Here is a 24,837-nt window from a genome sequence, read left to right on the forward strand (position 1 = left end):
TTGAATTATGGTTTTCTCATGGTATATGCCCAGTAGTGGGATTGCTGGGTCATATGGCAGTTCTATTTGTAGTTTTTTAAGGAACCTCCATACTGTTCTCCATAGTGGCTCTATCAATTTACATTCCCACCAACAGTGCAAGAGGCTTCCCTTTCCTTCACACCCTCTCCAGCATTTACTGTTTGTAGATTTTTTGATGATGGCCATCCTGACCCGTGTGAGGTGATACCTCATTGTAGTTTTGATTTGCATTTCTCTAATGAGTAGTGATGTTGAGCATCCTTTCATGTGTTTGTTGGCAATCTGTATATCTTCTTTGGAAAAATGTCTATTTAGGTCTTCTGCCCATTTTTGGATTGGGTTGTTTGTTTTTTGATATTGAACTGCATGAGTTGCTTGTATATTTTGGAGATTAATCCTTTGTCAGTTGCTTCATTTGCAAATATTTTCTCCCATTCTGAGGGTTGTCTTTCATCTTGTTTATGGTTTCCTCTGCTGTGCAAAAGCTTTTAAGTTTCATTAGGTCCCATTTGTTTATTTTTGTTTTTATTTCCATTTCTCTAGGAGGTGGGTCAAAAAGGATCTTGCTGTGATATATGTCATAGAGTGTTCTGCCTATGATTTCCTCTAAGAGTTTGATAGTGTCTGGCTTTAAATTTAGGTCTTTAATCCATTTTGAGTTTATTTCTGTGTATGGTGTTAGGGAGTATTCTAATTTCATTCTTTTACATGTCGCTGTCCAGTTTTCCCAGCACCACTTATTGAAGAGGCTGTCTTTTCTCCATTGTATATTCTTGCCTCCTTTATCAAACATAAGGTGACCATATGTGCATGGGTTTATCTCTGAGGTTTTCTATCCTGTTCCATTGATCTATATTTCTGTTTTTGTGCCAGTACCATACTGTCTTGATTACTGTAGCTTTGTAGTATAGTCTGAAGTCAGGGAGTCTGATTCCTCCAGCTCCGTCTTTCTTTCTCAAGATTGCTTTGGCTATTCGGGGTCTTTTGTGTTTCCATACAAATTATGAAGTTTTTTGTTCTAGTTCTGTGAAAAATGCCAGTAGTTTGGTAGTTTGATAGGGACTGCATTGAATCTATAGATTGCTTTGGGTACTATAGTCATTTTTACAATATTGATTCTTCCAATCCAAGAACATGGCATATCTCTCCATCTGTTTGCATCAGCTTTAATTTCTTTCATCAGTATCTTATACTTTTCTGCATACAGGTCTTTTGTCTTCTTAGGTAGGTTTATTCCTAGGTATTTTATTCTTTTGTTGCAATGGTAAATGTGAGTGTTTCCTTAATTTCTCTTTCATATTTTTATTCATTGGTGTATAGGAATGCAAGAGATTTCTGTGCATTAATTTTGTATCCTGCTACTTTACCAAATTCATTGACTAGCTCTAGTAGTTTTCTGGTAACATCTTTAGGATTCTCTACGTATAGTATCATGTCATCTGCAAACATTTCTGCCCATTTTTAAATCACATTTTTTTGATATTAAGTTGTATGAGCTCTTCATGTTTTTTGAATATTAACCCTTTATTGCTCATATCATTTTCAAATATTTTCTCCCATTCAGTAGGTTGTTTCTTCGTTTTGTTGATGGTTTTCTTTGCTGTGTAAAAACTTTTAAGTTTTATTACATCCCATTTGTTTATTTTTGTTTTTATGTCTTTTGCCTTAGGATACAGATCCTATAATATATATATAGTTATGTCAAAGTGTACTGCCTATGTTCCCTTTTAGGAGTTTTATGGTTTCAAGTCTTACATTTAGGACTTTAATCCATTTTTAGTTTGCTTTTTGTATATCATGTGAGGAAATGTTCTAACCTCATTCTTTTACATGTAGCTGTCCAGTTTTCCCAGCACCACTTATTGAACAGACTGTCTCCATTGTATATCCTTGCTTCCTTTGTTGTAGATTAATTGACCATAGGTGTGTGGGTTTATTTCTGGGCTCTCTAGTCTGTTCCATTGATCTGTGTGTCTGTTTTTGTGGCAGTATCATACTGTTTTGATTACTGTAGCTTTGTAGTTTAGTCTGAAGTCAAGGAGCATTGATACCTCCAGCTTTGTTCTTTTTTCTCAAGATTGCTTTGGCAATTGGGGATCTTTTGTGATTCTATATAAATTTTTAGGATTACTTGAAGTAGTTAAGTGAAAATATCATGGGTATTTTCATAGAGATTGCATTAAATCTGTAGATTGCTTTGGGTAGTATGGCCATTTTAACAACATTAATTCTTCCAACCCAAGAACATAGGATATCTTTCGATTTTTTTGTATCATCTTCAATTTCCTTCATCAGTGTTTCATAATTTTCAAAGTATAGGTCATTCACCTCCTTGGTTAAGTTTATTCATAGGTATTTTATTCTTTCTGATGAGATTTTAAACAGGATTTTTTTTTTTTTGCTTTTGCTTTCTGATAGTTCATTATCTGTGTATAGAAAAGCAACAGATTTCTATATATTAATCTTGTATCCTGCAAATTTACTGAATTCATTTATTAGTTCTAATAGTTTTATGATGGAGACTTTAGGGTTTTCTATATAAAGTACCATGTCATCTGAAATTCTGCCATTTGCAACAATGTGGTTGGACTTAGAAAGTATCATGCTTAGCGGAATAAGTCAGACAAAGACAAATACTGTATATTATCCCTTACATGTGGAATCTAAAAAATAAAACGAATGTATGTAACAAAACAGAAACAGACTCACAGACATAGAAAACAAACTAGTGGTTGCCAGCGGAGAGAGGGAACAGGGGAGGGGCAAAATAAGGGTATGGGATTAATAGATACAAACTACTATGTATAAAATAGATAAGCAACAGGGACATATTGTAAAGCACAGGGAACTATAGCCATTATTTTGTAAGAACTTTAAATGGTTTATAATCTGTAAAAATATTGAAGCAGTATGCTGCACACCTGAAACTAATATAATACTTTAAATGACTATACTTCAATAAAAAAACACAAAATTTTTAGGAACGGACACCATCAGAAAAGTGAAAAGACAACCCACGAAATGGGAGAAAATATTTGCAAATAACATATCTGAGAAGAAATATATATCTATAACATATAAAAAACTACTATAATGCAACAATTAAAAGATAAATAACATAATTTTTAAATGGCCAACATATCTAAACAGATATTTTTTCCAAATAAGATTACAAATGGCCAATAAGGACTAATATTGTTAGTTATTAGGGAATTGCAAATCAAAACCACTAGGATATACCATTTCATACCCACTAGGATAGCTATAATCAAAACGACAGGTAATAACATAATAATAACAGGTAATAGTAAGTTTTGATAAAGACATGGAGAAATTGGAACTTTCATGTATTGCTGGTAAGAATGTAAAAATGGTACAGCTGCTATGGAAAACAGTTTTGAGTTCCTTAAAAAGTTAAACACGTTACCATACAAGCCAGAAATTCCACTCCTAAGTATATACATAAGGGAAATAAAAACTACGTCCACACAGAAACTTGTATACACATGTGCATAACAGTATCATTCATAATAGTGAAAAACTGGAAACAACCCAAGTGTCCAACTGATGAATGGAAAAAAAATTGGAGCATGTCCATACAATGGAATATTACTAAGCAGTAAAAAAAATCAAGTACTGATACATGCTACAACATGAGTGAACCCTAAAAATTATCAAGTGAAATAAGCCAGTCACAAAGACCATGTACTGTGTGATTCCATTTATGTGAAATATCCAGAATAGGCAAATCCACAGAAACAGAAAGCATATTAACGTCGTTACCTGTGGCTGGGGGTGGTAGAGGGCAGGAAGGGGTAGTGACTGTTAATGAGTATGGGATCCCTTTTTTTTAAGACTTTATTTTTTTAGAATAGTTTTAGGTTTAAGAAGGTTCAGAAATTTCCCATATATCCCATCTTCATGCATGCACACCTTCCTCCATTATCACCAACCCCTACCAGAGTGGTATCTTTGATGTACACTTATTATAATTGATGGACCTACATTAACACATCATTAACACCCGGAGTCCATAGTTTATATTATGGTTTACTCTTGGTGTTGTACATTCTATGGTTTGGATAAAGGTATAGTGACATGTACCCATCATTATAGTATCGTACAGAGTATTATCACCACCTTAAAAGTCCTGTGCTCCATGCCTCCCTCCCTGCCCTCCACGCAGCCCCTGAAGCCATTGATCCTTTTACTGCCTCCATAGTTTTGCCTTTTCCAGAATGTCATCTGGTTGGAATCACACAGTGTGCAGCCTTTTCAGACTGAATTCTTTCACTTGACAACATGCACTTAAGGTTCCTCCATGTCTTTTTATGGCTTGATAGCTCATTACTTTTTAGTACTGAATAATATTCCATTGTCTGGATGTGCCAGAGTTAATTTATCCATTCACCTACTGAAGGACATCTTTGTTGCTTCCAAGTTTTGGCAATCATAAATAAAGTGAGAATAAATATCCATGTGCAGGTTTCTGTGTGGATGTGTTTTCAGCTCCTTTGGGTAAATACTAAGGAACAAAATCACTGGGTCGTATGGTAAGAATATGTTCAGTTTTGTAAGAAATCACCAAAAGTGTATTCCCACCAGCAATCAGTGAGAGTTCTTGTTGGTCCTTATTCTCGCCAGCATTTGGCTTTGTCAATGCTCAGGATCTTGACCATTTTAAAAGGTGCAGCGTTACTACCTCGTTGTTTTAATTTGCATTTCCCTGATGCATATGATGTGGAGCATCTTTTCAGATGTTTATTTGCCATCTGTATATCTTCTTGGGTGAGGTATCTGTTAAGATCTTTGGCCTATTTTTTTTTAAATCAGGTTGTTTGTTTTCTTATTGTTGAGCTTTAACAGTTCATTATAAATTTTGGATAACAGTTTTTTATCAGATTTGTTTGCAAATATTTTCTCCCAGCCTGTGGTTTGTCTTCTCTTTCTCTTGATATTATCTTTCATAGAGAAGTTTTTAATTTTAATGAAGTCCAGCTTATCAATTATTTCTTTCATGGACTGTGCCTTGGGTGTTGAATCTACAAAGTCATCACTGTACCCAAGGTTACCTAGGTTTTCTCCTACATTATCTTCTAGGAGTTTTATAGTTTCACATTTTACATCTAGCTCTATGATCCATTTTGAGTTAATTTTTTGAAATGTGTAAAGTCTGTCTAGATTTATTTTTCTGCATGTGAATGTCCAGTTGTTCCAGCACCATTAGTTGAAAAGGCTTTCTTTGCTCTATTGTATTATCTTTGCCCCTTTGTCAAAGATCAATTGACTGTATTTATGATGAAATTCCTTTTAGGTCATAAAAACGTTTTTAAATTAGATGGTAGTGTTGGCTGCACAAATGTGTGAATATAAAAAGCACTAAACTGAATACTTTAAATGGGCAAATATTATGTGAATTACTCAATAAAGCTCTTTAAAAAAAGACTGTGGCTTCTGTCACTCTTTCTCACTTGTTCACTCTGATGAAACCAGCTGCCATGTTGTGAGCTGCCTTGTAGAGAGATCCATGTAGCAAGGACCAGATAGAGGCCTCTAACCAGAGGACAGCAAGGAGCCAAGGCCCCCTAGTCCAGCAATACACAAGGAACTGAATCTTGCCAACAACTATCAATACATGAGTGAGCTTCAAAGTGAATCTTTCTCTAGTCGAGCCTTGAGATGAGACCAGAGCCTGGGCCAAAACCTTGATTACAGCCTTGTGTGAAACCCTGAGACAAAGAACCCAGCAAGGCCATTCCAGGATTTCTGACCCAGAGAAACTGTGAATGATAAATGTTATTTTAAGCTGTTAAATTTTATGGTAATGTGTTATGCAGCATAATACATGAACACGCCACCAAACCCTTTTCCATGGGTGTGGTAATAATTTATACTTCTACTAGTGGTGAATGAAATGTCCCAGTCTCCCATGTCCTCGCTGTCACCTGGTTGTTTGAATTTTAAGTGTTTACCAATTGGGCAAGTCTTCAAAATAGTGATATTTTATTTTGCATTTCCTAGCTTACTAATGAGATTATCTTTTCATATGTCTATAGGCTATTCAAATATACAGTTTATGAAACATCTGTTTTTTAGCTTTTGTGCATTATTCTACCTTTTCTTTGCTTCTTTTTATGATTAGAGCAGTTTTCAAATACATTTTAGATACTAATCCTTTGTCAGCTATAGATGATGCAAATTCTTCTCCCAATTTGTGGCTTAATTCTTCATTCCTTATGGTGTCTCTTAGTGAGAAGAACTGTAAACAAATTTAATATAGTCAAATTCATCTATCCTTTCCTTTATTTATAGCACTTTTTGAGTCTTAAGAAATCTTTTCCTCCTCTGAAATCATAAGAATATCCTCCTATATTTTCTTCCAGATATAATTTGGCTTTTCATATTCTAATTTATTTCATCTTTAAGAAAGTTATGGTTTCTATCATAGGTGTGAAATTTTTCACTAATGACTTTTCCCTCACATTTTTCTTTTTTTCCCTTCCCAGAAGAACAGTTCTTCTTAACTTCTCCCTATTACCAGTGTTTCTAGTCCTCTCTTACTACTCTCCACCTTTCTAACCCCCCGTTTAAAAAGCCCAATAGCCCATCTACAGGAGGTTGAAAAAATAAATTTGGGGTATATCTATACAATGAGAATGTCGTGTGTCATGGCTTTAAAAAAAATGAAATAGAAGGCTTCCCTGGTGGCGCAGTGGTTGAGAGTCCACCTGCCGATGCAGGGGACACGGGTTCGTGTCCCAGTCCGGGAAGATCCCACATTCAGCGGAGCGGCTGGGCCCGTGAGCCATGGCCGCTGAGTCTGTGCGTCCGGAGCCTGTGCTCCGCAATGGGAGAGGCCACGACAGTGAGAGGCCCGCGTACCACAAAAACAAAAACAAACAAACAAAAAAAAACGAAACAGAACTCTATGCTGAGCTAGAAGGATATGTGATAAAAGCAAGTAGCAAAATAGTACAGCTGTGAGTGTGTGAGCGTAGGTGTGCATGTGAAGAATTACAAAATAAACATCAAACTTACCACGGGCTATCTCAAGGATAAGACACAAATTATATTACAGGCTTTCCCTGTTTAAATCCATAACGCGTGATGGTTTTGCAATGAGCATGTATCACTCTTATAATTTGCAAAAAATAAATATAATAAAATATGAGGCACAAAAGAAAACCTCCTACCTATCATGTATTTGATAAATATCTGCTCATGCACGGGCCATATCCCACGCTGGGGACACAACAGAGACAAGGAGGTCCCAATCTTCATGGAGATCGTTGTAACAGACTTGCCTCCCAGTACGCATCCCTTCTGTTGTGCCTTTCCTAACTGTCCTGCCCTATCACATGAGTCTTCCTTTCTCTGTGCTCCTAAAACACCCATCCTCTTGTCCACTTTAGCTCACAGTAACAGATTATCTGATTATCACTGTTTCTTCTTATACAAACCTCATTTCCCTGAACAAATTAAGTAAGGCTTCCAAAGGACAAACACTATTTTTCACATGCCAAACTCTTCCCCCGGCAAGCATCAAAGAGTAGAGAAAAGGAGAGTGGGCACTCGATGGACAGTTGCCGGTTGACTTGGATGAGGTGGAAGTTGGGATAGGCCTTTTGGGGAAAATCAAATTTTATATTTTCACTTTAAGGAATGGGGATGATCCTGACTTATACTGCACTCTGAGAATAAAACCTCAATATCCTGCACGAGCAAAATAGGGCAATTGTCAATGTAACTATTAGAATATTGTAGGCATCAACTGCTTGTCTGCATGCTCGTTATCCACTTTGTGGATTATCTGTGGCCACACTGATATCCTCAGTTGGTTGTCCCCTCTCTGACCTGCAGCCTTCTGCTTGGTTGCAACACTGGTGTGTGCCCAGGGAACACTGACTCATTTAAACATCAGCTCAGAGCAAATGTAATTAGGAAGTTGAATCTGCTGCAAAGATACCACACAATGTGTATTCAAACCAAACAGCAATAACATTATCATGTATTGTTTTAGGTGATTCATGACTCTGCTCACCTCAATAACCATGAATAGTCATAATTTTCTCAGGGGAAATATTTTTTCTATAAGAATATATATTTTTTCTTATAAAAATACATATAACCTAAAGATACCATATGACCCAACAATCCCACTCCAAATTGACTTGGCATTCACCCAAGTGAAATAAAAACTTATATTCACGCAAAGACATGTACGCAAATGTTTATAGTGGTTTTATTCATAATCCTCCAAAACTAAAAACACATGTCCTTCAGTTGGTCAAAAATAAACTATGGTATAAGTAAACAATGCCATACTACTCAGCAAGAAAAAGTACCAACTACCAATACCTCCTTCAACATAGATGAACTTAAATGCATTGTGCTAGGTGACAGAAGCTAGACACAAAAATCTGTGCACTGTATGATCTCATCTATATGACACTCTGGAAAAGGCAAAATTATAGAGACAAAAAAAGGATAAGTGTGCACGCAGGGCTGGGGTGGAGAAGAGGTTAAGTACAAAGGAGGAAGAGAGAGCATCTGGAGGGAATGGCAGTACTGCTTCTGTTTCTTGAATGTGGTGGTGACACAACTGTGTTTGTCAAAACTCATAGAACTGTACCCTGACAAGAATGACTTTTACTGTATGTAAATTATAACTCAATAAACCTGACTAAAAACAAGTTTACCACTCCCTGAATCACAGATTTTTCCTTCTTCTACAGAGTCCCTGGTATAACATCTCAGAGTGAGAAGTTCTCCTTAAAGGAACATTTGATAAATGCTCTTCAGAGTCACGGCGGAACAAGCCCTGTCACCTCCGTTTTCCAACTATACTACTGTAGGTTTGCAAGTTATTCACTGAGGCTCATCACCTAGCCTTTAGGAGGAATAGTCTAGGTAGAGTTTTATTTTTCATGCACTTTTATTTTAGTAACTTGAAAAAATTTAATCCAGAGTTTTTCATTTGCATGAGCATTGTTTGATAAAGTAGCTTAAATTAGTGTAAGAATCACACACCTGTACCAATTTTCATATCAACCACCTCAAAGACTTTGAGTCAGGGAAGAATTCATATCCAAAAATGATCTCTCATTTCATCACGCACATTGGTATGAAGGAAATAAAACATGTTAAAGAAAACAGAAAAATAAAATCAAAGAGGTGGCATTTAACGTTTCTCCACTTACATCTGATTATGAAGCAACTCTCAGAAGACTAAAAATATGTCAAGTTAGTGGTGAATATGTATCAAAACCAATCCTAACTGTCCTCTGTTATGTCTAGCCAATGAAAGGATAGATCGTTTCAGGCATTCAGTAGTATGCCTCATGCTCTATCAGAACATTTTGTGGGTGAAATTCCACCCAACCGACAGTTGTGAACATCCATGAGATGCCCATGACCTGTGCTAGAAACAATCTAATACATAAAGATGAAGAAAACTGTGGGCCCCAACCTTAATGAAATTGAAATTTAACAGGAGAAACAGGCATGGACACAAATCTATGTAACACACAGCAAGGTGCAGTCAACGTTATAATAATATGAGGTCACAGAAGACAGATTAATTCTGATGGAAGAACTGGGAAGCCTTCATGAAGGAGGTGGTATATGGTCTTGGTGGGGTTTCAGCAGGCAGTGATGGAGGCACGTGCTGCTCTGTGATTGGAGAACAATGGGAACAGCAAGGGGTAGCATGTAACTAGAGAATGAATGAGTTGGGTGCAGCTAAAGCTAAAGGGTAGAAGTTGGAGAAATGTCCTACAGACATAGTGGAGGGCATGAATTCCATGAAAGGGGCGGGGAGGAACTGAAGAACAGCAGGATCAGACCAGCTTTCCGGGCTGGGCATTAACAATACTTCCTGGGAGGCAGATTTAAAAAAAGAGTGATTAAAAGCCAATGCTAAGGAGCCAGGCAACCCTGTAGTCGAGTCCCATGCCTGCTGCCCCAGAACTCAGACTTGTCTTGCATGCAGTGGTGTCTATACAACAGGCATTCTTCTCTCTTCACTGCTAATAAAACCTTGATTTTGTTTGCTCAGCTATCTGTCCAGCTTCAGGAGATGAATTATTAATGGTCTAAAACAGCAGTTTTCAAAGTGTGGTCCACAGACCCTTGGGGTCCCTGAGACCGTTTCAGGGAGTCTGCAAGAAATAAACTATTTTCACACTTCCCTGGCAGTCCAGTAGTTAAGACTCTGCACTTCCAATGCAAGGGGCACGGGTTCGATCTCTGGTCGGGGAGCTAAGATCCCACATGCCGTGTGGCACGGCCAAGAAAATATTTTAAAAAAAGAAATAAACTATTTTCATAAGAATACTAAGACATTATTTACCTTTTTCACTGTGGTGAAAGCAATGGTGGGTAAAACTGCTGGTACTCTAGAATGAATTAAGGCAGGGGCACCAAACTGCATGGTAGCCATATACTACCATAAAAAAAAAAAAGCCAGTTTCACTTAAAAGAATCCTTGATGGAAGAGTAAAATTACTAACGAATTAGAAGCAATTCAATTAAATCCTGACCTTTGAATACACATCTTTTAATTGTGTGTGATGAAATGAGAAGCACACATGAAGCATTTCTGGGCATACTGAAGGACTATGTCTCAAGGAAAGGCAACCTGTGCAAAGCTCTGAGTTATAGGCTGAACTAACCACTTTTTATCATGGAACATCATTTTTACTTAAAATAACAACTAAAAAAACATGGTTATCCAGACTTAGGTATTTGGCAGACAATATAAACCTCACACTTCAAGGAAAACAACTGGTAGTATTTGCTGCCAATAACAAAAAATGAGCTTTCAAGTGAAAATTAGAATTTTGGAAAATCTGTATATGCCACGGAAAGATTTGACAACTTCCCAATATGTAAAGATTTGTGATGATATCAATGGTGATATTGATGAATATGATTTTTTACATTGTTTAATAAAATATAACATTTGGAAAATCTGCATAACTCAATAAACCAATATTTTCCAAATGACCAATGCATGAGGTTACAAAGTCATAAAAGGTGGGTAAAAGGGCCCTTCAAATTACAAAAGAGACCAATGAATTTTAATGAAACAGAATTCAAAATGTTTATTGATATGGTTTCAGATTTCGCATTGCAAGGAACCTTAAAATACTTCCACTTGGTGAGTTTGGGGAGTGTCAATAAAGAATACCTGCGCTTATCTAAAAAGGGTTTTTAAAAATTTCCTAACTTTTCCAACTAAATATCTGTGTGAGACTGGATTTCCCTCATATACTTCAACTAAAGCAACTTATCACAACAGATTGAATAGAAGGAGCTAGAAGAATCCAGGTGTCTTCTGTTAAGCCAGACATTAAAGATATTTACAAAAACATAAAGCAATACCACTCTTCTTGCTAATTTTTTGGAAAACATTTTTAAGTAAAAATATTTTAATATTAATATGCATTTTGTTTCTTGTTAACACCTTAATCTTTTTCATTTACCAATTTTAATTTCTAATATGGTAAATATCAATAGATATAACTCATATAAAAAAAGCTCTCTGTTTTTAATAGTGAAAACAGGTCCTGAGACCAAAATGTTTGAGAACCACTGTTCTAAGCCAATCAAGGCAACTTCATTTTTCTTTGCCTCAAATTCACTTTGCCAGCTTCCCTGGAAGGTGAGCATGATGGTATGACCTAATAATTCTAAGTAATGAGTTGAAAAAGGGAATCTTCTGGGGTCATCTAGGAAGGATTTTCCTCCCTGAGAATTAAAGAACAGTACAGAGAAGAGGTCCTTTGCCACTTCCTCTCTTGTTTCCCACTTTGGGTGTTTTTCTATGAAGATGTGATGCTTGGGGCTGTTGCAGCCATCTTTCAATACACTGATGACTCACTGAAGTTGTCAGAATTGAAAGTATCAAAGGAGACTGAGTCCTTTGGGACGTTACTGAGCACTGGTAAGGCCTGCTTTGAGATTTCCTGTAGAGCAAACAATAAGTAATTTCACCAGTTTAAGCCACCTTTGGCCAGGTTTAGAAAGTATTCCCAACTTTTCCTCCTAGGGATATTGCCATCATTAAATGAGATAATACAAGTTAGGTACTAAAAACAGTGCTTGACTCATAGTAAGCACTCAGTAAATGTTAATGATCACTATAGGTTTGTTGTGAAGATCAAATAAGGTAACATATGTAAAGTGTTTAACTGAATTCTTACCTACATAAAACACTACTTGTGAGAAATCTTTCTCAGTGATACTCACGTGTGTATAGTTGAGCTCATATTGTCTTGTTATTCTTTTTCTGGTTGAAATAGGTTAGATAACCAGATAGTTTAACCACTATTACTGTAGCAAGAAAGAAATCAATGTTCCCTGATGGCAAAATAGAACTTCTAAGGTGTTCACATTAAGTTTTATTTGCAGTTGTCATATTCCAAAAGGCAAGAAGCTTCCAAACCAGGCAATTATCTATAGTCTCAGTGAACATGCAATTGTTTTCTATCTGTAACACTGTTATTTTTGAGGCGTCACCAGGCACTTAGCTTACATGCATAGATAGATGTTAACCACAGGAAAATCTAGAATACAAACTAACATTCAGAAATCTGAAATAATTATAAGAGTATTGTCAGGCACCCAAAAATAATAGAGGGAGAAAAAATACAAATGGCAGGAACACAGATTAACGTTAGTTCAAATGAGAAAACTTGGGTGTTAAATGAAATCTAGAGTCAGGAATGATGTCTCTGCCTCCCCAAAGCTATGACTATATCTTAAGGCTATATTGATACAGTATCTAGAAGAACAGATTCAGAAGTCTTAGTTTACATTATTCAGACTATGCCTGAAATGCTACACTCTGGGAATCTCTTCTTACATACAAATTTTAGGAACTCAAGGATATTTAGGCCCATGCCACTTGCACTTTTCTAGGAGAACTCACCCTAGGGCCAGTGTTTGGTAAGGGCACAACTATGTCTAACTTGGACTTAGCATTGGCATGGGTTTGAAAGCTGTCTCTGCCATTTACTGGCGGCATGATTGTGACTCTCTAATCAATACAAAATTTTGTGTTCAATTTTAGGAGGTTCAGTTACACTCCCCTCCTGTCCCAAGCCCATCCAAAGACCCTTTATGCTTAGAGCTTGTCCATTTACCCTCCCAGTTAAGGTGACTAAAAACATACTGGTTTGCCCAGGACTGAAGAGGTCCTGGGATGTGGGTCTTTCAGTGCTGAAACTGGAAAAGTCCCAGGCAAACTGGGATGAGTTGGTCACCATATTCCCAGATGAAAGACTAGCTAGAAGCTACCCACATAGGATATTTTTGCATCATTTTGATTTTCCATTGGAACCCCTGTAAGGAATGATAAAGAAAAGGAATAGGGGCTAGGCGACTGGAATCCATTCTGCAGCCACTTTGACAGAAGCCCCCACAAAAGAAAGAGTAAATATGGGTAGTTATCCAGGTGAGAAGTGAGGCGACTGGGGCTTTGGGACCAATAATCAGGAAGGAAAAGGAGATCACAGGGTGGCTACCTGGTCCTATGCCTAACAATGGATACTGGAGCTCAACAATAGAAAAGCCTTAGAAGGGTTGCCACCAAGAGCATCATGGTAGGAGCAAAGGCTTTGGAGCCCGATGGACTCAGGTTTGAAATTCATCTGCCATCTACAAGGCCTGAATATGTAACCTAATTGATTTGAGCTTCAGTTGTTGCATCTATGAAATGGAAAAATATTACAGGGTTCCCATGAGGACTCAGTAGATTCATACTTATCTAAGTGCTTGGCACAAGCCTCCGGGATTATAATTATGATCATTATTATTTTCTATGAAAGATACTTGTAGTGACTGATGATGCTCAGCCTGAAAAAGTGGTGGATGGGGCTGAAGGGTCATAACAGTTGCCTTTAAATACATGCAGGGCTACCACACAGAAGCGGGATTCACCTTTCACATAATAATAATTAAAATAAAAACACTCAATGCCCGAACAAGACTCTCCAGTTCCTAAAGTGCTTTGATATATACTAGGGATAAAATCAGAAGCAGTGGATAAAAAAGCTACAAGAATTGAGATTTTTATATAATAAAGGAAAATGCTTTTTTATAACAAAGGACTATCTTGAGATTTAGAGAGTTCCCATTCTGGTGTGTTAAAGCTGGCCTACATCTGGAATATTAGAAGAGGTTAGCCTAGACCACAGTAGCACTTTACATTATTTGGCAGACAGTTTAGAGGACAGGCAGCCTGCCTTGCTTCAAATCCTAGCCCCATCACTGAATAGCTGTGAAACCTTGGGCAAAACACTTAACCTCCCTGAGCCTCAATTATCAACTCATTAAACTGAAGCCAATATGTGCGCCTACCTCAGAGAAAAATGAAGATCAGTGAGCTAATGCACCTAAAGCAGTTAACAGGGTGTCTAGCACATACTGGGCACTCAATAAATGTTAGCTACTTTTAGCTAAAAATGAAAATTTTAGCTGGTGAAAATTTGGCATATTTTAAAAGTGTGAATATTTCATTGTTCTTTAATCTTTGAAAATTGCTAAAATATTAGCAAATATATTAGTAAATATATATTTACAGTTAACCAAATATCTAACTGCATGGTACATCCCATTTCCTGATCACTCTTGGTTAAAAAAAAAAAAATGAGGAGCAGCAAAGTGTACTGAACAGCTTCAGTCCACAAAGTATTGTCTGTCTTATGCACTATGTCACTGTTTCTCCAAAGATAGTCACCTATGACGTATAGTAACATACAGTACTTAATGGATCAAGAGATTTGATATGGGCTTTTAGTAATAAATCCATGGTCCAAGAAGGGGGAATTTTCTTACAACCTTTTCTCCCCAAAGAGCTATTAATAAAAGATATCTCAGAGGATATATTTCTACTAAACCAAGATTCCTGGGATGTAAACCCTTACTGAGTCCTGCTGAGCTGTTTATCCCTACTGAAAAAAAGTCTGGAATGATTGATGAATCCTGCCAGGAGACTGTCACACATTTTGCCTTGCGCCATTATGTACATTTCATACGTAGTAAACTTTAATGTGGATACCTTTCATGCTCTACCTGGAAACGGGCAAGTGTAAAGGAGGCCTTTCAGTTTAATAGCCCTGCAATTTGAGTCCCCATTCTGTATCAACCATGAGATCACTTAGTGGGAATGGTGAGAGCCCTCCACCTCTCATCACACCTGATCTGCCTACCCAAACTGAAGCCGAAGGAGACCTGTAAATTTGGGCTCCAGGGCACAAAGTCCAGAAAGCTGGCCTCAACACAAATTTCCCCTGATGGATGGTTAATTTGGATGCACAGCCCTACATAACGAAGGGGCTATTCAAAGGAAAAGTTGAACTCTCCTGAACCAAGGTTATAGCTAGTAATTATTTCACAGCTTGCAATAAATATGATTGAACAAGTGAGGTTTAATATATCAAAGGGTGACTAGCAATTCCAATAGTAATGGCATTTCATTCTGTATCTGGAAAGGAACTTTTGAGTTTATGTCAAATGACTCATCCAGGCAAAAGAATTTTTTAAAAAAAGGACACTACAGTGAATTTCGGAGCTTTCAGATCTCAACCAATCTGAGTCAACAGCTTTCTGGTATTCTGAACAATTTTCTTTTATTTTGGAGGGACACTGACATACACACATATTTAAAGTTTATTCCAGGTATCTATAAAACTTGTGATGGTTATTGACAAATCAATCAGGTATCTTAGTAGAAACCAGAAATAAAACTTCCCTGCTCCCTTTTCCTAATTCACCTTGCCACATTTTTGAAATGTAGCTAAATCCTGCCCCTAAATTGTCCCATCTTGTTCAGGATTCTATGACAGGTATTGGTGTTGTTAATTGAGTTCACGTTGAGTAATTCACTTGCTGCCTGATTTTGGAGTCGGGGAGGAGCTGGATTTACATTTCCTCTGGCCAGTCCACTGAGATGCAGTCACAGCCGAAAAAGAGGATGCTAATAATCTGAGTCTCCAGAAGAAAGAGGCAGCCGCCAGAGGTGGCCTCTCTTTCTCCCGAATCCGAATGTACTATTTTCCTGTAGGCCAAAAGAAATTGCTCCCTAGTCAGACTGGACACCCTGGAGAATCCCATCAGAAATTACTTTTGCTCTTTCAGAATCTACACATTACCAAGGGAAAGACTTCCTTCATAGGCCTGAGACCTAGAATGACTAGGAAAAGGCTGTGTGTTATATTTTGCCACTTCTTAAAAATATCACTCAATAAACCAACTCAAGAACTTGCCCAGGGTTAAAATTATCCTTCTTATGTGCATAAACTGCTCTCTTCACACCTATTACTTAACCAAGGGAAACTCATCTTTTTTTCTTTCCACGGAAAACAATCCTTAAAAGCAATAAAAAAAAAGCCCACCCCCTGTGAATTCAGGAGAAGTGGGAGCCTTTGGGGAGCAGGGAAGCAGCTGTGGAAGTCAGAAATGTCATTTGGAGAACATGTCATTCGTTCTGCCCAGCTCAGTAATCTTGACAGTTAAAGGGGCAAGGCATGCTTTGCCCCATGATAAAACGTGAAATGAATTCGTACATTTATAAATAAGTGATCTGACTCTAATTGGCATTTCTACTACCTCTCTGGGTAGTAGCTTTCTTGTTAACAAGCTACAGCATTTGACACTGGTGATATAGGAGCCTCAGAAGAGAAATTGCAAGTCTATTTCTAAACTCCTATTTAGTAATAGAACCTGAAAACTTTCTTCTAATACCTGCACCTCTGGACTGACATACGGAGAAGTTAACAATAAAAGTTTCTGAGCACAGCTAAATCTGAAAATAAGAACCAAAATATTCTCAAGGAAGAAAAAGTCGACTTTTAAAGGTTGCACATCTTTGGAGAATTAACTGATTTATTGGACTGGGGTAAGGGATATACAAAATGAGCCTGGAGCATCTTGTAATAGCAGAAAGTAAGGATGTGCTAAAAAACTAAAAAGCATAACAAAACAAAAAACCCACATTGATGTGGGTATATCAAAGGGACAAAGGAGTCAACTGAAAGAGCTCCCAATGGACAGTAGTGGAACAACTTGGGCAGCAATATAAATAAAATAGTATTGGATTATAACTCAAAGTATAATATATCCATGAGTTCATATGGATATAAACAGTTGAGCAAATAAATTAGGGGAGAAGCAACAAATTTCTCAAATTCATAAGAACTGCAAATAATTTATATAATTACTCTGTCCTCAAGGAGGTGGAGCATGACTTTTCACTCCTTAAGTGTGGGCTGTGCACAGTAACTTCCTACCCAAGTGTACCATAAAGAAGCGGGGCGGGGGGGTGGAGACACCTGACAAACAATTCCCCTAGGCCAAAAGGAATTGCTCCCTAGTCAGACTGGACACCCTGGAGAATCCCATCGGAAATTATTTTTGCTGTTTCAGAATCTACACATTACCATAGATAGATATGTGAATGATAAGATTTAGGACTTATTTAGGTAAGCAACCTCAAAATGAAGAGTAGAACCAATCTAGTATTTCCAGTCTTTTTAGTACCTGAACTGTATCCCTGAAAGTCAATCCAGTTGCCACTCAATCAATTAAGAAAATAGCAATAGATTTCACATAGACCCACCTCCACCTCAATCCTTGGGCATGAGGCAACTAAAAGGTGAGGATACTTTGCCAAGAATGTCTTTCCTCTTTGTGAATAGTAATTGCATGGACCTGCATCTCATATTACAAATTTCTACTACTGAGCAAACCTATTCATTATTCAGCCCCTTAAAAAATACTTACTGACACCTTTGTGTTACAGGAACTATTCTAGGCAATAAAGACAGCTAGCTGAAAATGAGACAGGCGATCTCTCAGGGACCTCACATTCTGGGGGGAAAAAGTAAGCAACAAGCAAGTCACTTAATTTCCAGTCACTCCCACTAGTCAATGACCACCAGACCTTTTCAGATGCACCCACCACCAGCTTCTAAGCTTTCTTAATTTCCTATGCTGTGATTCTATCTCTTGGATTTAACGAACAAGATCTTTTGTTCTTTCTGTAGGCAGCTTGAGGAGAGAAAATTTCTTCTGACAGCAAACTAAAGCAAGGAGAAGCTGTTGAATTCATAATTCAACTTCCTTATTTTTACAGATGAAGAAAGTGAAGCTTGGTGGCATTAGACAACCAACATAGCCAGGAAATGGGACCCTAAAACTAACAGTCTCCAATTCAGGGTTTCTTCTATGATCCCCAGAGCACCCACTGTGATGTTGTAAAATCTACAGATTCGTGAAAACGTTTTCTCACTCTGATATTCCATATAAATATCCACGTAGATATTCCATCCCTGGAGACCTCCAGAGAAACATATCAGCTTCTACTCTACCTACGCATTCAAGTATTGTGCGGTTGACACCCCAGAGAAATCTGACTCTTTTCTGCCTGTTAGCAAAGTGGCAAGGAGTTAGAGAGTGAACAAAGGATAAGAATGAGACAGAAAATTTGCAGGCTGTGAAAGAGGTATCTTGAATTTTCTCCTTTAAAATATTGTGACATCATATCCATGGCAGACGTTATTTTCCCTATGATTGCAAGTAATCTAATTATTTCAGCATGTTTTACATCAGCAAGCCAATGTAGCACCTAACGAGAAGAGATGCTGTGACACACTTAGCAAAACATCACCCTGTAATGCTTTAATCAATTATAGCATGGATGGCTGGTAAAGTTGGCAGGGCCCTGGAACTTCTAACCTCTTGGTCCCTGTTAATACCTGATGCTATTTTATCTGAGAATCTAATTTGGGTTTGTCAGTAATTAAAATGCATGAAACTCAGTCCACTATTAACCCCAGGTCTACCCTTCTGGATCCTGAATCTCTTATGAAAAGCTCTTTACCTCAACATAATGTCAATGGCTGTCTTGGATATTTATATGTGTATGGATTTAGCAACAGAAAGAAGAGGTGTGTCTCAGAATCCCATTTTAGAGATGGAGAGATGGAGATGCAGAAAATGTTAGTCAGCTAATAACTATTTGAGGAGTACCCACAGAACTATCATTACCTCTTTGTCAAAAAATGGAAATTGTGAAGAAAATGAATAATCATTTTAAGCAATATCAAAACAATATGGTTTGTAGGCATTAAAGTGATATTTCTGAAGACTGTGAAGTGAAATTGAAGATATAAATATATGTAAGATACTCAACCATATTAAAAAAAGAAGAAGACTGGAAGGAAATATATACCACAACAGTGACTATACCAGGGTGTTAGGATTTTTCTCTACACTTTAAACTATTTTCTAATTGTTAAATTTCCCACAGTAATAAAACACAGGGACTTTCCTGGCAGCCCAGTGGTTAAGACTCTGTGCTTCCACTGCAGAGGGTGTGGGTACGATCCCTGGTCCAGGAACTAAGATCCCACGTGTGCAACCAAAAAAGGAAAAAAAAAAAAACCTTAAAAAGTGTTTTTAAAACGTCAAAAAAGATAATAACAAAATCTTAGGAGATGATCCCAGTCTCCTGTGTTCTTTTTTTTTCCCTCAATGCACCAGAAGAGAATTTGGTCTCACTGCCACCTCTCTTGCTTCATTCTGTTGGTTAAGAGGAGAACCTGTCATAAATCTGGTAACACTTGAGATGATCTATGTCTATTCTTTGTGTTCCACCCTGGGGCCTTACATTGAAAATAAAGCTGTTGCCTCCCTTCCTGTTTGCCACCAGATCGCTCAGTGGCTTTGCTTAGCACTCTTTTCCCAAGGCACTTATTGCATGAGTGATATCCATGATGGAACCTATAAATTTATACGACAAATCAAAGAAATGTTTCCCCGCAAAGCTTTAAGAGGCAATATTAATTAAATATGTCTTTTCACATGGGATCATATAATATCTATTGCTGAAGTAATTAAGAATGAAGACATGAACTCATTAGATGTGTATTGTAAAGATGAAAACGCTCAGAAATTATTGACTGTTCATATATTACCACCTCAAGCCATTTAGAGACAATGCAATCAGCTAAGATGTAATGTGCCAGAGGTTTGAGTGAGAATAAAAATAAGTATTAACACATATTCCTTTATTCTTCATGTAAATTCATTAGCTAGCCGACTCAGGAAGTCCTCTAAGAAAGCCATTTAATTTTTTAAAATTAAGTGAATATGTCTGACTTTTCTGTTTCTCATCCAGTTTTCACAAATCTTAAAACCCACTTATTCTTCATGATCATTTTTTTGTTTGTTTCAAGGACTAAGGAAATAAGCTATCGAGACACTAACACTTTAGGCAGATCTACAATGTACAGCACCATGCCTACTTAATAAATTTACCTTTGGTGACTCACTTTGGAAGATACTCAGAAACCAAGATAGAGCCTGTATTGGGCCATCCAACTGAGAAGATTTCCCTTCCTGCCATGCATTTCCTTATCACATCTAAGTAATGCAAACATTCTCCTTAGATCACAGTGCTAAGTTTACCTTTAAGACTTAGTCTCCAGAGAGTTATGGTTTCACCTTCACTGTCTTAGAGGCCCAAATATTTTTGGGTGATGAGAGTAAAGTGTCTGAAGGCTCTCACATACTATGTTTTTAATTTTCCTTTTCATAGAATGAAAGGGCATTATTGTTTCTTTTTGACTAGCAATAATAATTTTGGATTACTAAAAGAGTCTATGGAGTGTCCAAAACAATGAATTTAACATTTTTAAAAAGACCATATCAAAATTGTTACTTTTCATTATAAGCCTTGTAAATCTATTTAACTTTTGAAACTATGTCATTGAATTATCTAAGTAAAACCTAAAAGGAGAGAAAGGAAGAGAGAGAGAGAGCAGAAAGAAAGTTAGGCATCTAAGTATTGTCTTATAAGTTTAAGAATAATCACCAAAAGACCTGAGATACAAACCATAAATCAAAGCTTCCAAACTAAGAGAGGAAATCAAAGGGAATAAACAAAATCCTATCCAATCTACAAGAAGTATGAAAGGAAAAAAAAAAAAAAAAAAGCTAAGAAAAAGCATGGCCAACTGAAAACCAAAGACAGACAGTAAAAATAAGTTGTTTTTTTTTTAAAGTGCAATGATATTAATTCAAGGAAATGTCAGATTGGATAAATAATGAAAACCCAACTGTTTTCTGCTTAGGGACATTGAACTTAAGAGAAAATGTTTTGGAAAGTTAAGAAGAAACAGATGGCGAAAGAAAAACAATTATAAACAACATCAAAATCTGGTATAGTGACATTATTATTACAATAAAATAGCATTTAAAGCAAGCGATACTAATAAAGCTAAAGAAGGATATGCCTAATAAGATAACCATAAAGAAATAACTATTGCATAAAGAGAAATAACCAAGAAGGTATTAAAATCATATGCATCAAACAAATGCAGCTTAAAAACATAAAGCAAAAAAGGGTTTAATTTCATACAGTGGGAGATTTTAACACACTTTGTTTATAAACTAATAGATCAAAATTACCAAAATCAAGGATAAAGGAGATATGAATAACAGAGTAAGATTTATTATTAGTGACATAGTTCCCACTTCAAGTGATTCTCTTTAGAAGGTCACCTCTGTTTATTTATAAAGAGATCTGTCTATATATCTAGAGAGGAAAAAGAAAAACTTTTCAAGTACTCTTGGAACAAGGAATAAACATATTCTATAGTTAAAATGCATTTCCCTTAACCCATGGTTTATTTAGGGTGAGCATTTTAGTTTCATGTATGTGTAATATATATTATGAACATTACATACACATATTATTATGCATATTATACATACATGTAACTAAATGCCCACCTAAATAAACCATGGGTTAAGGAAATTAGATTGTAATTCTAGAATATTTAGAACAAATGACAATTATAAACAATATATATAAAAAACTTACAGGAGGGGCTTCCCTGGTGGCGCAGTGGTTGAGAATCTGCCTGCCAATGCAGGGGACACGGGTTCGAGCCCTGGTCTGGGAAGATCCCACATGCCGCAGAGCAACTAGGCCCGTGAGCCACAATTACTGAGCCTGCGCGTCTGGAGCCTGTGCTCCGCAACAAGAGAGGCCGCGATAGTGAGAGGCCCACGCACCGCGATGAAGAGTGGCCCCCGCTTGCTCCAACTAGAGAAAGCCCTCGCACAGAAACGAAGACCCAACACAGCCATAAATAAATAAATAAATAAATAAATAAATAAATAAATTTTTTTAAAAAAACTTACCAGCAATTCCCCAGCGGTCCAGTGATTAGGACTCAGCACTTTCACTGCTGGGGCCCCGGTTCAATCCCTGGTCGGGGAACTAAGATACTGCAAGCCACGTGGTACAGCTAAAAAAAAAAAAAAAAAATCAGTCACTTACGGGAGACATATAACACATATATCCAGCAATGGACTTATAAAAAGAATATATAAAGAACTATAAATCAGAAAGAAAACAACAGAATAGACAAAAGGGCAAAACACTTCAACAGACACTTCACAAAATATGATATTTAAATGGTCATGACAATTATGAAAACACGTTTGATTTCATCATAAAAATACAATTAAAACCAAAATTACATAACACCACACACCCAGAATTCCTAAAAGGGGAAAGACAGAAAATAACAACTGTTGGCAAGAATTGACTTAAATTCTTTTACACTGCTGGTGAGAAAGTTAATTGATACAACTTCGGAAACTATATGACACTACTGACTAAAACTAAATATTTGACAACTCTGTAACCAAGTAATTCTCCCCCCAGGTAATACAAAACAGAAATGCATACACGTGTTCATTAAAAGAGATATACAGAATATTTACGGCAACTATTAACCAAAAACTGGAAACTAACCAAATGCCTGTCAACAGGAGAATGGATAAAAAATGGAATCCTAGACAACAACGGGAGTGAATAATTTTCAACACCATGTAAAACATGAATGAATCTCACAAGCAAAATGTTTAACAGAAGAAGCCAGTTGCATAAGACAACATGACATATGATCCCATTTACCTAAAGTTAAGTAACAAGCCAAACTAATCAACGCTTTTAGAAATCAGGATACTAACTATTCTTGAGTGGGCAGTGACTAGAAGGTGTTAAAGGGGGCTTCTAGAGTGTAAGAAATACACTCATGTGTATTCTGGGTACTTGTTACCCAGGTATGTTAAATTACTGAATATTCATAGAGCATTGTACTTATTATTTGTACATTTTTTTCTTTATTCATATTGCACATCTGCAAAAGTTTATTTTTAAAATTGTGGGATACAGCTAAAACACTACCTAGAGACAAAAGTATGGCTTTTAAATGCATGTATCAAAAAATAAGAAAAAATGTAATTAAATTGTACCCCCTCCCCAAGGAATATGTTCAAGTCCTAATCCCTGGTACCTGTAAATGTGGCCTTATTTGGAAATAAGGTCTTTGCAAGATGTAATCAAGTTAAGATGTGGTCTTACTGGAATAGGGTAGGTCCTAAATCCATTATGACTGGTGTCCTTACCAGAGAATAAGAGACAGATATAGGAAGAAGGCCATGTGAAGGCAGAGACTGGAGTGATGCTATCACAGACCAAGGAACAGCCAGGGCTAGCAGAAGCTGGAAGAAGCTGGAAAAATTAGTCTTTTCCTAGAGGTTTCATAGAGAACATGATCCTTGATCTTAAACTTCTAGCCTCAAGAACAGGGAGATAATAAATTTCTATGCTTTTAAGCCAGCCAGTTTGTGGTACTTTATTACAGCAGTCCTATGTAACTAATACAGTAATGAATTCACTAAATGAAGCTATAAAGGTAACTAAAAATAAATTCAAAGGACGTATGAGTTAAAAATAATACAATAATAAAATAAAGTTAATAAATAACAAAATAAATAATAATAAAATTAGTAGTAAGTAATAAATGAGAGAAGAACAATCAAACAAAAGGAATAGAAACCAATAACAAAAAAGCTGAATCTGTTGGGGAGGGGATACAAATTTTAAAACAACTTATAAACTAATTAAGAAAAGAGAAAAGCCACTCACAACAATATTAGGGATAAAAAACTACCAAACAACAGATAAAATAGATTTTTAAATACTTTAAAATATTTTTAATTTTTATTTTATAATAATTTCAGAAGTTTTTAAAATTTGAAAAATTATGCAGGGTTCTGGTATAACCCTCATCCAAGTTTCCTTAAATGTTAATATCTTTTCCAATGTTAACACAGTGTTTATCTTTTATCTAGACCTTTATCTAGACCACAATCTAATTCAAACTCATAATGCTGCACTTAGTTGTCATTATCTCTTTAGTACTTCCATTCTCAGTTCCACAGTGTCCTTTCTCTTTTAAGACTGTGATACTTTAAAGAGTTATTTTGTAGAATATTCCTTAATTGGTGTTTACCTTATGCATTCTCACAATTAAACTCAGGTTATGCATTTTTTGGCAACAAAACTACAGAAGTGATGTTGTGTCCTTAACAGTGCAACATAACAGCAATACATAATATCAGTATGTTTCATACTGGAGATGTTAACTATAATCACGGGGTTAAGAGAGTTAAGATAGTTTCTCCACTGTAAAGTTACCTTTTTCCCTTTGTAATTAATGAATATCTTACGGGGAAATACATGGAGGCAATACAGATTACGCTGCTTAGCATAATAATTTCTCCCACTAATTTCAACATCTATTGATGATTTTTGTCTGCAACAATTGTTACTATGATGTTTGTAGAACGATGATTCTCTATATCATAATTCATTCTACCTTTATTAATTGAAATTCTCCTTAAGGAAAAGCTATCCTTTCTCCACTTATTTATTTAAACAATTATTCA

At 36.5% G+C, this 24,837-nt stretch overlaps 1 long non-coding RNA gene across 1 annotated transcript in view; it reads right to left on the reverse strand.

The window, feature by feature from the left end:
• Positions 1 to 24,837, reverse strand: part of LOC149744635 (uncharacterized) — a 206,727-nt gene that overhangs the window by 139,987 nt on the left and 41,903 nt on the right. Inside the window, exon 2 of the long non-coding RNA XR_016390968.1 lies at positions 22,237 to 22,343. This is a non-coding gene — a long non-coding RNA (uncharacterized LOC149744635). The remainder of the gene's footprint in view (positions 1 to 22,236; positions 22,344 to 24,837) is intronic.

This window comes from Delphinapterus leucas, chromosome 20, assembly GCF_059928025.1.
Source record: "Delphinapterus leucas isolate spDelLeu-1000000601 "Yukka" chromosome 20, BTC_Dleu_Yukka2, whole genome shotgun sequence".
Lineage (NCBI taxonomy): Eukaryota > Metazoa > Chordata > Mammalia > Artiodactyla > Monodontidae > Delphinapterus > Delphinapterus leucas.